We start from the raw sequence: 12,965 nt of genomic DNA, 5'->3' as shown, positions 1-12,965 counted from the left end.
GAAACCCTCCTACACTGCTAGTGGGAATGCAAATTGGTGCCGCTACTTTGGAAAATACTATCAAAGGTCCTTAAAAACCTAAAAATAGAATTGCTGTATAATCCACTAATCCCACTTCTAGGCATATATCTGAAAAATATGAAAGCCCCAATTTGAAATGGGATACAGGTACCCCAGTGCTCACAGCAATACTATTTACAATAGCCAAGACATGGATGCAAAATTAAGTGTCAATCAAAAGATGTGGTATATATAGTACATTATTTAATACACACACACACACGATAGAATACTGCTGCTGCTGCTAAGTTGCTTCAGTCATGTCCGACTCTGTGTGACCCCATAGACGGCAGCCCACCAGCTCCCCCAACCCTGGGATTCTTCAGGCAAGAATACTGGAGTGGGCTGCCATTTCCTTCTCCAGATACTACTCAGTCATAAAAAGAATGAAATAATGCCATTTGAAGCAACATGGATAGCCCTAGAAGTTATCATACTAAATGAAGTAAGTCAGACAAAGACAAATAATATATGATATCACTTATATGTGGAATCTAAAACAGTACAAATGAACTTATTTACAAAAAAGGAACAGACTCACAATAGAAAACAAACTTCCGGTTACCAAGGGGAAGAGGATAGTAGGAGTAAATTGGCAGTATCGGTTTAACAGATGCCCTCTATCATGCATAAAACAAAAGACTAGATATAGTGTATAGCAGAAGGAACTATATTTAATATCTTGTAATAAACTCTAATGAAAAAGAATTTTCAAATGAATAAGAATATATACATATTTATACGTATCACCAAGTCACTTTGCTATACATGTGAAATTAATATCATACTGTAAATCAACTGAACTTCAATAAAAAATAAGAGAGGAGAGTGGACAAATGAGTATCTCATCATCCTTCACAGAGGAAATCTGTGAAATTTCTGGCCAGCCATTCTAACTCCATTCTCTTAGCATACACCAAAAGAGCTTAGGACAAAAGTCATCACAAAACATGACAAGAGAGAATGTAGTAATTCCACATACCTGAACCAGGATTCAAATTCTAGAAAGCTTGGCAATGATGCTAACAAAGCTGTCTTGAAAGGTACAACATGGCTAACAGAATTGAAGGCACAGTGATTGCTATACGTTTGTTGAGGAAAATCCCTATCATCAAAAAATTAACCATTTTAATGCCGAAGAATATTCAAACTACTGCACAACTGCACTCATTTCACACACTAGCAAAGTAATACTAAAAATTCTCCAAGCCAGGCTTCAAAGGTACGTGAACCATGAACTTCCAGATGTTCAAGCTGGATTTAGAAAAAACAAAGGAACCAGAGATCAAATTGCCAACATCTGTTGGCTCATCAAAAAAGCAAGAGAATTCCAGAAAAAACATCTATTTCTGCTTTATTGACTACATCAAAGCCTTTGACTGTGTGGATCATGACAAACTGTGGAAAATTCTTCAAGAGATGGGAACACCAGACCACATCACGTGCCACCTGGAAAATCTGTATGCAGGTCAAGGAGCAACAGTTAGAACCAAACATGGAACAACAGACTGGTTCCAAATTGGGAAAGGAGTACGTCAAGGCTGTATATTGTCACCCTGCTTATTTAACTTACATGCAGAGTACATCATACGAAATGTGGGACTGGATGAAGCACAAGCTGGAATCAAGATTGCTGGGAGAAATATCAGTAACCTCAGATATGCAGTGACACCACCCTTATGGCAGAAAGCAAAGAACTAAAGAGTCTTTTGATGAAAGTGAAAGAGGAGCATGAAAAAGCTGGCTTAAAACTCAATGTTAAAAAAACTAAGATACTGGCATCTGGTCCCATCATTTCATGGCACATAAATGGGGAAACTATGGAAACAGTGACAGACTTTATTTTTTGGGGCTCCAAAATCACTGCAGATGGTGACTACAGCCACAAAATTAAAAGATGTTTGGTCCTTGGAGGAAAAGCTATAACAAACCTAGATAGCATATCAAAAACCAGAGACATTTCTTTGCCAACAAAGGTCTGTCTAGTCAAAACTATGGTTTTTTTCCAGTTGTCATGTATGGATGTAAGAGTTGGACCATAAAGAAAGCTGAGTGCTGAAGAAATGATGCTTTTGAACTGGTGTTGGAGAAGACTCTTGAGAGTCCCTTGGACTGCAAGGAGATTCAACCAGTCCATCCTAAAGTAAATCAGTCCTGAATATTCTTTGGAAGGACTGATGCTGAAGCTGAAACTCCAATAATTAGGCCACCTGATGCAAAGAACTGACTCACTGGAAAAGATCCTCTGATGCTGGGAAAGATTGAAGGCAGGAGGAGAAGGGGACGACAGAGGATGAGATGGTTGGATGGTAACACTGACTTATGGACATGAGTTTGAGTAGACTCCCGGTGTTGGTGATGGACAGGGAGGCCTGGCATGCTGCAGTCCATGGGTTTGCAGAGTTGGACACGACTGAGTGACTGAACTGAAAGTTTTAAGGATTGTGTAAATACCAATGCTCTGCTGAAGTTTATTTTTTACACTCTCAATTATTAAAATAAAACATCTCAATTGTTATAAACAATAAAATATTGATATGGATTATGAGTAATGAAACAAACAAACACCACTATCTAGAAGTCTTTTTCACACAGAGAACAGAAGAAAGTTGCTTTCTGGTTTGTTTTTGCTAGGCATCTATCACATGCAAGAATATGGTATTATTTGTAACTTTTTAAAACTCATAGTCTGCTTTAAAATGCACATTTAAGTCCAAATGTTGTGATTTTCTGAGATTCCTAGGTAAATGTATTTGGGGACCATAACGCACATAGCTCCTTCCTCTCCTTGCCTTATGTGATTGGCTTTGTAATTCCATTTGTTTTTCTCTCATCTTCTAGACCTATTTTTCTCTTCCCTCACTTCTTTTCCTCCTTCCTACCTATTGAAAAAAGAGTGTCTGCTTCTGAAAATGTCCATATCTATTTATAACACTGATTAGAGTGTACTAAAATTTGAATAAGCAAGAGATATTACATATACCACCTATGCCACTCTACCTCAATTTCCTCATACTGAAATGGGAAGAGTTGAATATTCCTGAAATTCTCTGTAGCTTAAATACCCTGAAAGTTTAGTAGTTTTCTTTCCTTTTTTAAGTGCTAATGTTTTAATATTGGGACTGCAATTGAAAGTGATGGTATTTGATAAAATTTTTTCAGCAAATGGATATATAGAAATATTTTCAATGGCAAGCCATTTAAAGGAAAATAAATGAATTCATAAATAACGGGATATGTTGAACTAATATGGGGGGAAAATCTAACTAGATAATTTATCTGTAAATTAAAGTAACTGTATGCTCTTATTCTGACTTTCAAATTCCTCTAGATTTCATTTTTGGCTGTGTTGGGTCTTTGTCACTGTGTGCAGGCTTTCTCTAGTTGCAGTGAGTAGGGGGTTACTATCATGTGGCAGGGCATGGGCTCTAGGGCACAGGCTCAGGAGTTGTTGCACATGGGTTAGTTGCCCCGTGGCATGTGGAGTCTTCCTGGCCCAGGGACTGAAACCGTATTCCCTGCATTGGCAGGTGGATCCTTATCCACTGTACCACCAAGAAAGTCCCAAATTAATCCAGACTTAATGGAATATTTTTATAAAACTTATATTTTTGGTTAAGAAGTGGGACATATTTTATCAACATTATTTCACTATACAAATAACTTATTTTTATTGAACTTCCTAATACACTGATTATCTGAGTTAGCATTGTCTTAATTGCTTCAGAGACAATTTCTCATTTAATTATTATAACGACGCAGTGAGATACAGACTTTTTCATACACTGAACTTTTAAATTCATCCTAAAGTTTACCTCATTTCGTAGCTCTAAAGGAATGACATCTTGGTAACTCTGGTTTATGAATGATGCATTGAAAATTCATCTTACTCTCATAAAAACAACCCAGGTATATGCACTCTGAATAATGAAAGTAAATGCCTTCTGCAGTTAAAGAGAAAAATATGTCCCAACATAATTATGAAACATAATAATCTAGCAGCTATAGAATAGCCCATACCCAAAGACACAAACCCTGGCTGAAAAAATTATGACTATCTTTATCTATATACACACACTATGCAATTGATCCAATGAATAAATATTTCAACTTGTTTTGTGCACAGGTAAAAATAGAAGTTCAAACTATGGAAATTAAAACCCTGTTTTCTTCCAGAGTAAATTATTCTTCTATGTAACACTACATTTCATGGATTTTTTTCCTTTGCAATGCTGGCATTGATTCATACTTCCGTTAGGCATATGTATAATGTAATGTAGTTTAAAAAACATTAGTGTCAGAGTGGTTGCTTCTGTGCCTGGAGCAATATGACAATCACATGGCCAAATAAGCTAAACAAATGAAAATGTAAAATCCTGAATATGAGCATAAGTGATTTTAGAAGAGATTTTAATGTATCATAGTGAAGTACACAAGACTGCAATATAGTAAGTTTTTAACACATAAAGAATGATTATATTAATTAAAATAAAGCCCTTCCTATGCATTCTATATAATACATGCCATTACAATTGGGGAAAAAAGCCTCTTCAAGGTCACAACTATTCTGTAATAAATTTTTGTTAAGTTTGTTGAAGTATTTACCATTGTTCTGATTTCCAAGCAAGGAAAAACTTCATTAAAGAAAAGGCAATTAATTTTAAAAAGCTTTGAATTGCAACTAATGAGGCTACAGGATTCATTACCAGTGAAGGTCACAGAGCTAAATAGAGTCCTGAATTTATCTTTATCTCCAGTTGTATGACTGATTGACAGAGTTGAGCATTACGGAGTCTATCACACAGCAACCAAAGTCTATCGCATAGCAACCATCAAGCTACCACCCAGCAACAGGACCACAGCAAGGCAATCTAATCAGAACAGCATCAAAGTGGATTCTATGGACCATGTACATGATGAAAAGTGAAAGTTTCTCAGTTGTGTCGGACTCTTTGCTACCTCCTGGGTTATACAGTCCATGGAATTCTCCAGGCCAGAATACTGGAGTGGGTAGCCAGTTCCCTTTTCCGGGGGAACTTCCCAATCCAGAGGTCCAATCCAGGTCTCTTGCATTAAGGTGGATTCTTTACCAGCTGACCACCAGGGAAGCCCAAGAATACTGGAGTGGGTAGCCTATCCCTTCTCCAGCAGATCTTCCTGACCCAGGAATCAAACCTGGGTCTCCTGCATTGCAGGGGGATTCTTTACCAGCTAAGCTACCAGGGAATCCCCATGTATATCATATTAAGTTCCAATTTCTTTCTCAAATGATTTAACTCTAACTTTGTAAAAAATGTTTACTTAAATATTGAAAGTGCCCAATTCTTCTTAATGAGAAATCCACATCTTCTATCTTAGTTAAACACTTTTATGCTCTTTTAAAAATCCTCTGGGAATAAAATATTTTACTTAGTATTGAAAGTGCCCCATGCTTCTTAACATAAGAAGTGGTGATGGTGGTTTAGTCGCTAAGTAGTATCTGACTCTTTGCAACCCTCTGGACTGTAGCCCACCAGGATCCTCTGTCCATGGGATTCTCCAGGCAAGAATACTGGAGTGGGTTGCCATTTCCTTCTCCAGGGGCTCTTCCCGACCTAGGAATTGAACCCAGGTCTCCTGCCTTGCAGGCAGATTCTTTACCAATAGAGCTACAATACATGTCTTCTATCTCAGTTAACACTTTTTACTCTCTTAAAAATCCACTGGGAATAAAATATTTTACTTAATGAATCAATATGATTATGGTATTGACAGAATGTGCCATATAGAAATCAATGAAAAGTAGCATGTAAACTATCTTTCGGGGGCTGTGCTGGTATTGAAAAGTATTTGCTAAACATATTTTGATAGTCATTTATTTGTTCCTTTATTAATGTCTATGTTCATTTACTTATCCTCCCATTCATTTTTGAACAGTTATAACAGTAAACATTATATAAGATTGTAGGAATAAGAAAATAAATATAAAATGGGCCCTCCCAGAAAGAAATATAGACTTCATTGAAGAGAGTAAGGTTCACATTCCAAGTAAAATAAGTGTTATTAGTGCTGCTATCAAAAAAGACTTCCAGAGAACAATGAACACTTGATCAATGTAACTCACCTTCATAAAAATGTATTTTTTAAAAAATCTACTATTCTAGAGGCATCAGCAGCTTTTAAAGCTCCCCAGATGATTCCAAGCATGGCCAGGAGAGGGATCAGGCTGGCTGACATTTGTGGACAAGCTGAGCTGTGGCATGAGCCTCCCTCAGAGAAAGCAGGGATAAATTGTCACCATCTTGGCAGATCCCCGGAAAAGCAATGAAAAGGAGCCACCTGCACTAGGATATCTTGGGCAGTGTGGGGACAAAACCTGACTCCCTTACCTTCATGCTGGTCCTGGCCTCCCTGCTTTTGTTTTCTTAGAAGTAGATGCTTTCTTTCAGGATTTGATTTCACTGCCACTTGCTCCCAAAATCCCCTACTTGGGAGGAGAGTGGGGAGCTGAGACACATGTACTCAGCAGACTTTTCAGGCACCCTGAGTTCATTCATTCAACAAATACACACGGCAGCTCTTGGAGGGCACAGGGAGTTGTGTCTGTTTTGTGTTTACTGCATGGAGTGAAATAAAGTGTTGCCAATATCGACGGCAGCTTCCTGAGGGCATCTGCTGTCTCTACTCCAGACGTAAGCAGCAAATGGAACTTGATGACTGTCATTTCTATACGGACCCTTATGTTTATATGATCTCGCTGTGTCTGGCTCCGTAAACTTCGGTGATGTACCTCCTTGTGACCCTGCCATCTGGCTGTGGCTGCCCTTGACCTCAACCATAAGTTTGTGAGGCTCCCACTGTTGACATCTGGGTCCTGTCTCATGCATCTTCCCTGCTGTTTGGACTGTACAGTATTAGGGCAGCACAAGGAACTGATCCGCCTCTCTTCTAAACCCAGTCCGTGAGTGTCTCACTGGATCCTGAGAGTAACCCTGCAAGCCTGGCCCTGAAGGGTGGAGTCAAAGGTATCAGGAAACAGAGAGTTCTTAGCCAGCAGTGTTATGCTTACCTGTATCAGGTGTCTTAGGGAACAAATTTAGTATATTAAGATCACCAGTATCTGATGTTTTCCAGAATGGAAATTGCCCTATTCCAGGAGAGCGAATCCCAGACATGGCTGCATGGTCCATGGGCTTCTCTGTGAAAGAAGACCTTTCTTGGCCCGGCCTTGCAGTAGGTAACCTGTGCCACCATCTTCAGGCTACTGTTATGGTGATGGTGAAAGGAGTGGACAAGCTTGCTCTACCCCCAGGCAGTGTCACTTCATACCCTTTGGAGAATGCAGTTCCTTTTAGTCTTGACAGCATGGCAAATTCCATTCACTCTTTATTTTTGAAGAAACTCCAGTGGTTTTTGCAGTTGGCTCCCAGTGAGGAAAGAGTGTACATGGTGGGGAAAGCAAACTCGGTTTTCAAAGATCTCTCAGCAATGCTCAAACAACTCCACAATCGACTGTTTCAAGAAACCTCTGCTCTCACTTCACTTCCCCTCAATTCTCTGAGTATGAACAATGAAGCTGATCTCCTTTTTCTTTCCGAACTGCAAATGCTGCATGATATTTTAAGTTTGTTGTCCCGACATAAGCATCTAGCCAAGGATCGTTCTCCTGATTTATACTCACTGGAGCTACCAGGTCTGGAAGAAATTGGTAAAAATTATGGGGAAGACTGAACAATTTAGAGATGCCTCTAAGATCGTTGCTGATGCTCTGCAAAAGTATGCAGATGACATGTACAATCTCTATGGGGGGAATGCAGTGGTAGAGTTAGTGACTGTCAGATCATTCGACACATCCCTTATGAGGAAGATGAAGACCATCCTTGAGACAAAACAAGTGAAGGACCCCTCAACTCCCTATAACCTTGCCTATAAATATAATTTTGAATATCCAGTGGTTTTCAGCCTGGTACTTTGGATAATGATCGGCTTGGCCTTGACTCTGATTGTCACCTGTTACAATATTTGGAACATGGATCCTGAAAACGATAGCATCATTTATAGGATGACAAAACAGAAGATTTGAATGGACTGAACCTTACTTATGCCAAACTTGGAAAAAAAGAAGGTTTGGAATTGACTGTTTCATTAATATAAATCTTTTAGTGTAGTTTAAACTAGATAGTACACTTTAAATTTATAAAAAATCAAATTTTGTTCTCTTGTGTGTGTGCCTGTTCTTTTACAGTGAATTATATAGTATTGATGTGAGGTGACTTTTGTGATATAGATTCCATAATATGCTCAAATATGATGATATAACCATTTGATATAGTTTCATCCCATTTACTATTTAAAATATTCACTGTAATAAATAACATTTAGAATAGTTTGTGTTATTTATGTTGGCAAAATGCGCTGAATTTGAAATGTTTAACTTCCTTACACAGGACAAGTTAAAAGTGATATTTGGGCTGTTATATACTATGAACCATTTCTAAATGTCTTAATGTAAATATCTCTGAAACAGGAAAAGGTTTTTAACTTTGAGCAGCTATTAACTATGAATGTGCTTACACAGTCACTCAGATCTGGAATTGCATCTGATTGACAGATGATAGCTATTATTTTAATCTCTTCTGAAAGTTTGGTGATCTGAATGGTCAAGTTGTGGATATTGAACATACTACATTGATATAAGAAGGAATTAGCTTTGTGGAGTTATAGACACTTGTAATCATATACACAAAAACATTTGGGGGACATCCTGGGGCATGATTGCAGTCATTTTCTCCCTTGTGTAAGTTACTCTGGTTTACGGTACAAAATCATTCTATAGAAAGTTAAGTGTAAGTAGATACTCCTTACTTTATGTAAAAAAGGGCCAATGTCTATAAAGAGTGACAAATAAAGTTAACAATGATTTTTTAAAAAATCTTCTATTCTTGTATAGGAGTGTTTTGTTGGAACACTGGTCTATTCTGACCAACTGGGCTTTACCTGAACTTGAAACTCTATAAACTGTGTGTGTGTGCATATGTTTATATTCATATTTAATACTATGCTGTCCACATTTTAAAATATGACATTTAGAAGTTATAAAATATAGGAAGACTAGTTTAAAGCCTACTGAATTATACTGACAATCTATTATGAGTCTCTGAATTACATCATCAGTATTACTGACAGCAAAGGAGGTGATATATACAATTGTGTAAAGAGAAGAGTAGTCAGAACTTGTGGCTTATTGCGTATTAACAGTTGAAGGAGAAAAAGATCTCTAGCTTAGATAAATAGATTCTATCCTTTGAAATAAGGGAAACAGATTTGAGGAGAACTGATATGAGGAAGAATCAAGTAAGATTCATTTTGATGTTTGGCAAAACTAATACAATTATGTAAAGTTTAAAAATAAAATAAAATTTAAAAAAATATATGGGCATGTTGATTTTTATATGCCTGGATAATTTCTAACAGAAGAATTTCAAGGAGTCTAATAGGTAAGTGAAAATGGAACTCACATAAAGCTATTTGGTCAGCATTTCCATCTTTAACCACAGAGAGTGAAACATTTAGTTTTGTGAGTTTCAAACAATAAATCTGTAATTATATATTTTTTGTTTCAGTGAATATCTGACCTCTTCAAAGCAGCTAAAAAGAAAACCTAAAATTTTATTACTTAAAAATCAATAAATTCAATGTAAAAGAAATTTAAGTAATTAAACTCTCAAATATTTTTCAACTCATATTATTTATAATTATGAAGTTATTAAAGCTTAAAATTGTAATAAGAATTATGAGCACTCTGTCTTAAAATATGGTCTGAAGAAACACATGTAAAGATGCTCAACATCACTCATTATTAGAAAAATGCAAATACTACAATGAAGTATCACCTCACAGCAGTCAGAACAGCCATAAAAAATCTACAAACAACTCTTACACTGTTAGAAAGAATGTAAATTGATATAACCACTATAGAGAACGGAATGGAGAGTCCTTAAAAAAAACTATGACTAAAACTACCATATGACCCAGCAATCCCACTATTGGGCATATACTCTGAGAAAACCATAATTCAACAAGACACATGTACCCCAATGTTCACTGCAACACTGTTTACACTAGCTATGACACAAAAGCAACCAAGAAGTCCATCATAGATGAATGGATAAAGAATTGTGGTACATTTATATAATATTAAGTTCAGTTCAGTTCAGTCGCTCAGTCTTGTCTGACTCTTTGTGACCCCATGAATTGCAGCACGCCAGGCCTGCCTGTTCATCACCAACTCCCGGAGTTCACACAAACTCATTTCCATCGAGTTGGTGATGCCATCCAGCCATCTCATCCTGTGTTGTCCCCTTCTCCTCCTGCCCCCAATCCCTCCCAGCATTAGAGTCTTTTCCAATGAGTCAACTCTTCGCATGAGGTGGCCTAAGTATTGGAGTTTCAGCTTTAGCATCAGTCCTTCCAAAGAACACCCAGAACTGATCTCCTTTAGAATGGACAGATTGGATCTCCTTGCAGTCCAAGGGACTCTCAAAAGTCTTCTCCAATACTACAATTCAAAAGTATCAGTTCTTCAGCACTCAGCTTTCTTCACAGTCCAACTTTCACATCCATACATGACCACAGGAAAAACCATAGCCTTGACTAGATGGACCTTTGTTGGCAAAGTAATGTCTCTGGTTTTTAATATGCTATCTAGGTTGGTCATAACTTTCCTTCTAAGGAGTAAGCTACTTTTAATTTTATGGCTGCAATTACCATCTGCAGTGATTTTGGAGCCCAAGAAAATAAAGTCTGACACTGTTTATACTGTTTCCCCATCTATTTCCCATGAAGTGATGGGACCAGATACCATGATCTCAGTTTTCTGAATGTTGAGCTTTAAGCCAACTTTTTCACTCTCCTCTTTCACTTTCATCAAGAGGCTTTTTAGTTCCTCTTCACTTTCTGCCATAAGGGTGGCGTCATCTGCATATCTGAGGTTATTTGTATTTCTCCCGGCAATCTTGATTCCAGCTTGTGCTTCTTCCAGCCCAGCGTTTCTCATGATGTGCTCTGCATATAAGTTAAATAAGCAGGGTGACAATATAAACCCTTGATGTACTCCTTTTCCTATTTGGAACCAGTCTGTTGTTTCATGTCCAGTTATAACTGTTGCTTCCTGACCTGCATATACGTTTATCAAGATGCAGGTCAGGTGGTCTGGTATGCCCATCTCTTTCAGTATTTTCCACAGTTTATTGTGATCCACACAGTCAAAGGCTTTGGCATAGTCAATAAAGCAGAAATAGATGTTTTTCTGGAACTCTCTTCCTTTTTCCATGATCCAGTGGATGTTGACAATTTGATCTCTGGTTCCTCTGCCTTTTCTAAAACCAGCTTGAACATCTGGATATTACTCAACCATTAAAAGGAATGAATTTGAGTCAGTTCTAGTGAAGTGATGAATCGAAAGCCTGTTATACAGAATGAAGTAAGTCAGAAAGAAAAAGAAATATATCAACACATGTACATGGCCTGAAGAAGAAAATATTTAATGTATGACAATCAGAGAGTTGAACTTCCCTAGCTATCAAGTGGTTAAGATGCCACACTTCCACTGTAGAGAATCCAGGTTTGATCCCTGGTTAGGAAACTAAGATCCCACATGACACAGGGAGGCCAAAAACAAACAATCAAAGAGAGGAACAATAATTAAGGTAGAGTATCAATAGGGGAGAAGATAAAGAGAAAATTCAAGAAATAATTAGTCAGTGGGGTCAAGTGCTTTTTACTGGTTAAGTTAAAGCAGTAGAAAAATTCAGTGCATATTTAATACCAACAAAGAAACTAGTTTTATTTGAATGCTTCAAGTGAAAACTAAATTCTTAAATGTTTAGGGTATAATGAAAGTGAAAAAGTGAACACAGAGATGGTCATTTATATTGTAGACAAACTGAAACTGTTAGTCAGATCTGACTCTGTGACCCCATGGACTGTAGCCTGCCAGGCTCCTCTGTCCTTGGGATTCTCCAAGCAAAAATACTGGACTGGGTTGCCATTTCCTTCTCCAGGGGATCTTCCAGAGGCAGGGATCAAACCCGGGTGTCCCACAATGACGGCAGATTCTTTACCATATTGTAGAGAAACTGATTGAAAAGGGAAAGAGGTAGGGAAATAGAAAAGTTTATGGTCAAGAAACTTGTTACATTTTTAGTTTTAAGTCAGCTTCAAACACTGACAGGCTTTTCAGCTGTTAACACAGATATTCCAGCTGTTAACACAGAATCCAGTGAAGAAGGAAGGACTGCATGTATAGGAGAGAAGAGAAAAAAATATTTGAACAAAATCCTGGAATAAACAGAAGTGATCAAATCAGGATAAGAGATAAAGATACTGGATGCTTGGGGCTGGTGCACTGGGACGACCCAGAGGGATGGAATGGGGAGGGAGGAGGGAGGAGGGTTCAGGATGGGGAACACATGTATCCCTGTGGCGGATTCATTTTGATATTTGGCAAAACTAATACAATTATGTAAAGTTTAAAAATAAAATAAAATTTAATTAAAAAAAAAAAAAGAATGGAGCCTTGAAAGATTACAGGAGAAAGGATGACATACTTATAAGTACAGAGGCAAAATTTTAAAATATTTCCTTGGGGAATTACCTTTCGAAGTCTTTTTTTTTTTTTTTTTTCATTTTCTATTTGTGTATTGGACATGACATAGAAATAAGTATCATCCAAGTTCAAACTCTACCTACTACTTACTAGCTGAGGGACCTACTGCATATAAAACCTGTGAAAATTTGTTTCCTCATTTGAATGATTGAAACAATAATTTCTATCTTAAGTAGTCACTGTGATAACTAAATGAGATAATGTGGAAAAATTTAGAATGTGTACCAAAATGAAAGGAGATTAGCAAATGTTTGCTCTC

The 12,965-nt window shown here is 37.4% G+C and overlaps 1 pseudogene; it reads left to right on the top strand.

Annotated features, from left to right (window-relative positions):
* Positions 1-1,110: 1,110 nt before the first annotated feature.
* LOC102389637 lies at positions 1,111-8,131 on the top strand (annotated as a pseudogene).
* The last annotated feature ends 4,834 nt before the right edge of the window (positions 8,132-12,965 follow it).

Source organism: Bubalus bubalis, chromosome 6 (genome assembly GCF_019923935.1).
Source record: "Bubalus bubalis isolate 160015118507 breed Murrah chromosome 6, NDDB_SH_1, whole genome shotgun sequence".
Classification (NCBI taxonomy): Eukaryota; Metazoa; Chordata; class Mammalia; order Artiodactyla; family Bovidae; genus Bubalus; species Bubalus bubalis.
The sequence above is the reverse complement of the archived record's forward strand: the minus strand, read 5'-3'. Positions and strand labels throughout refer to the sequence as shown.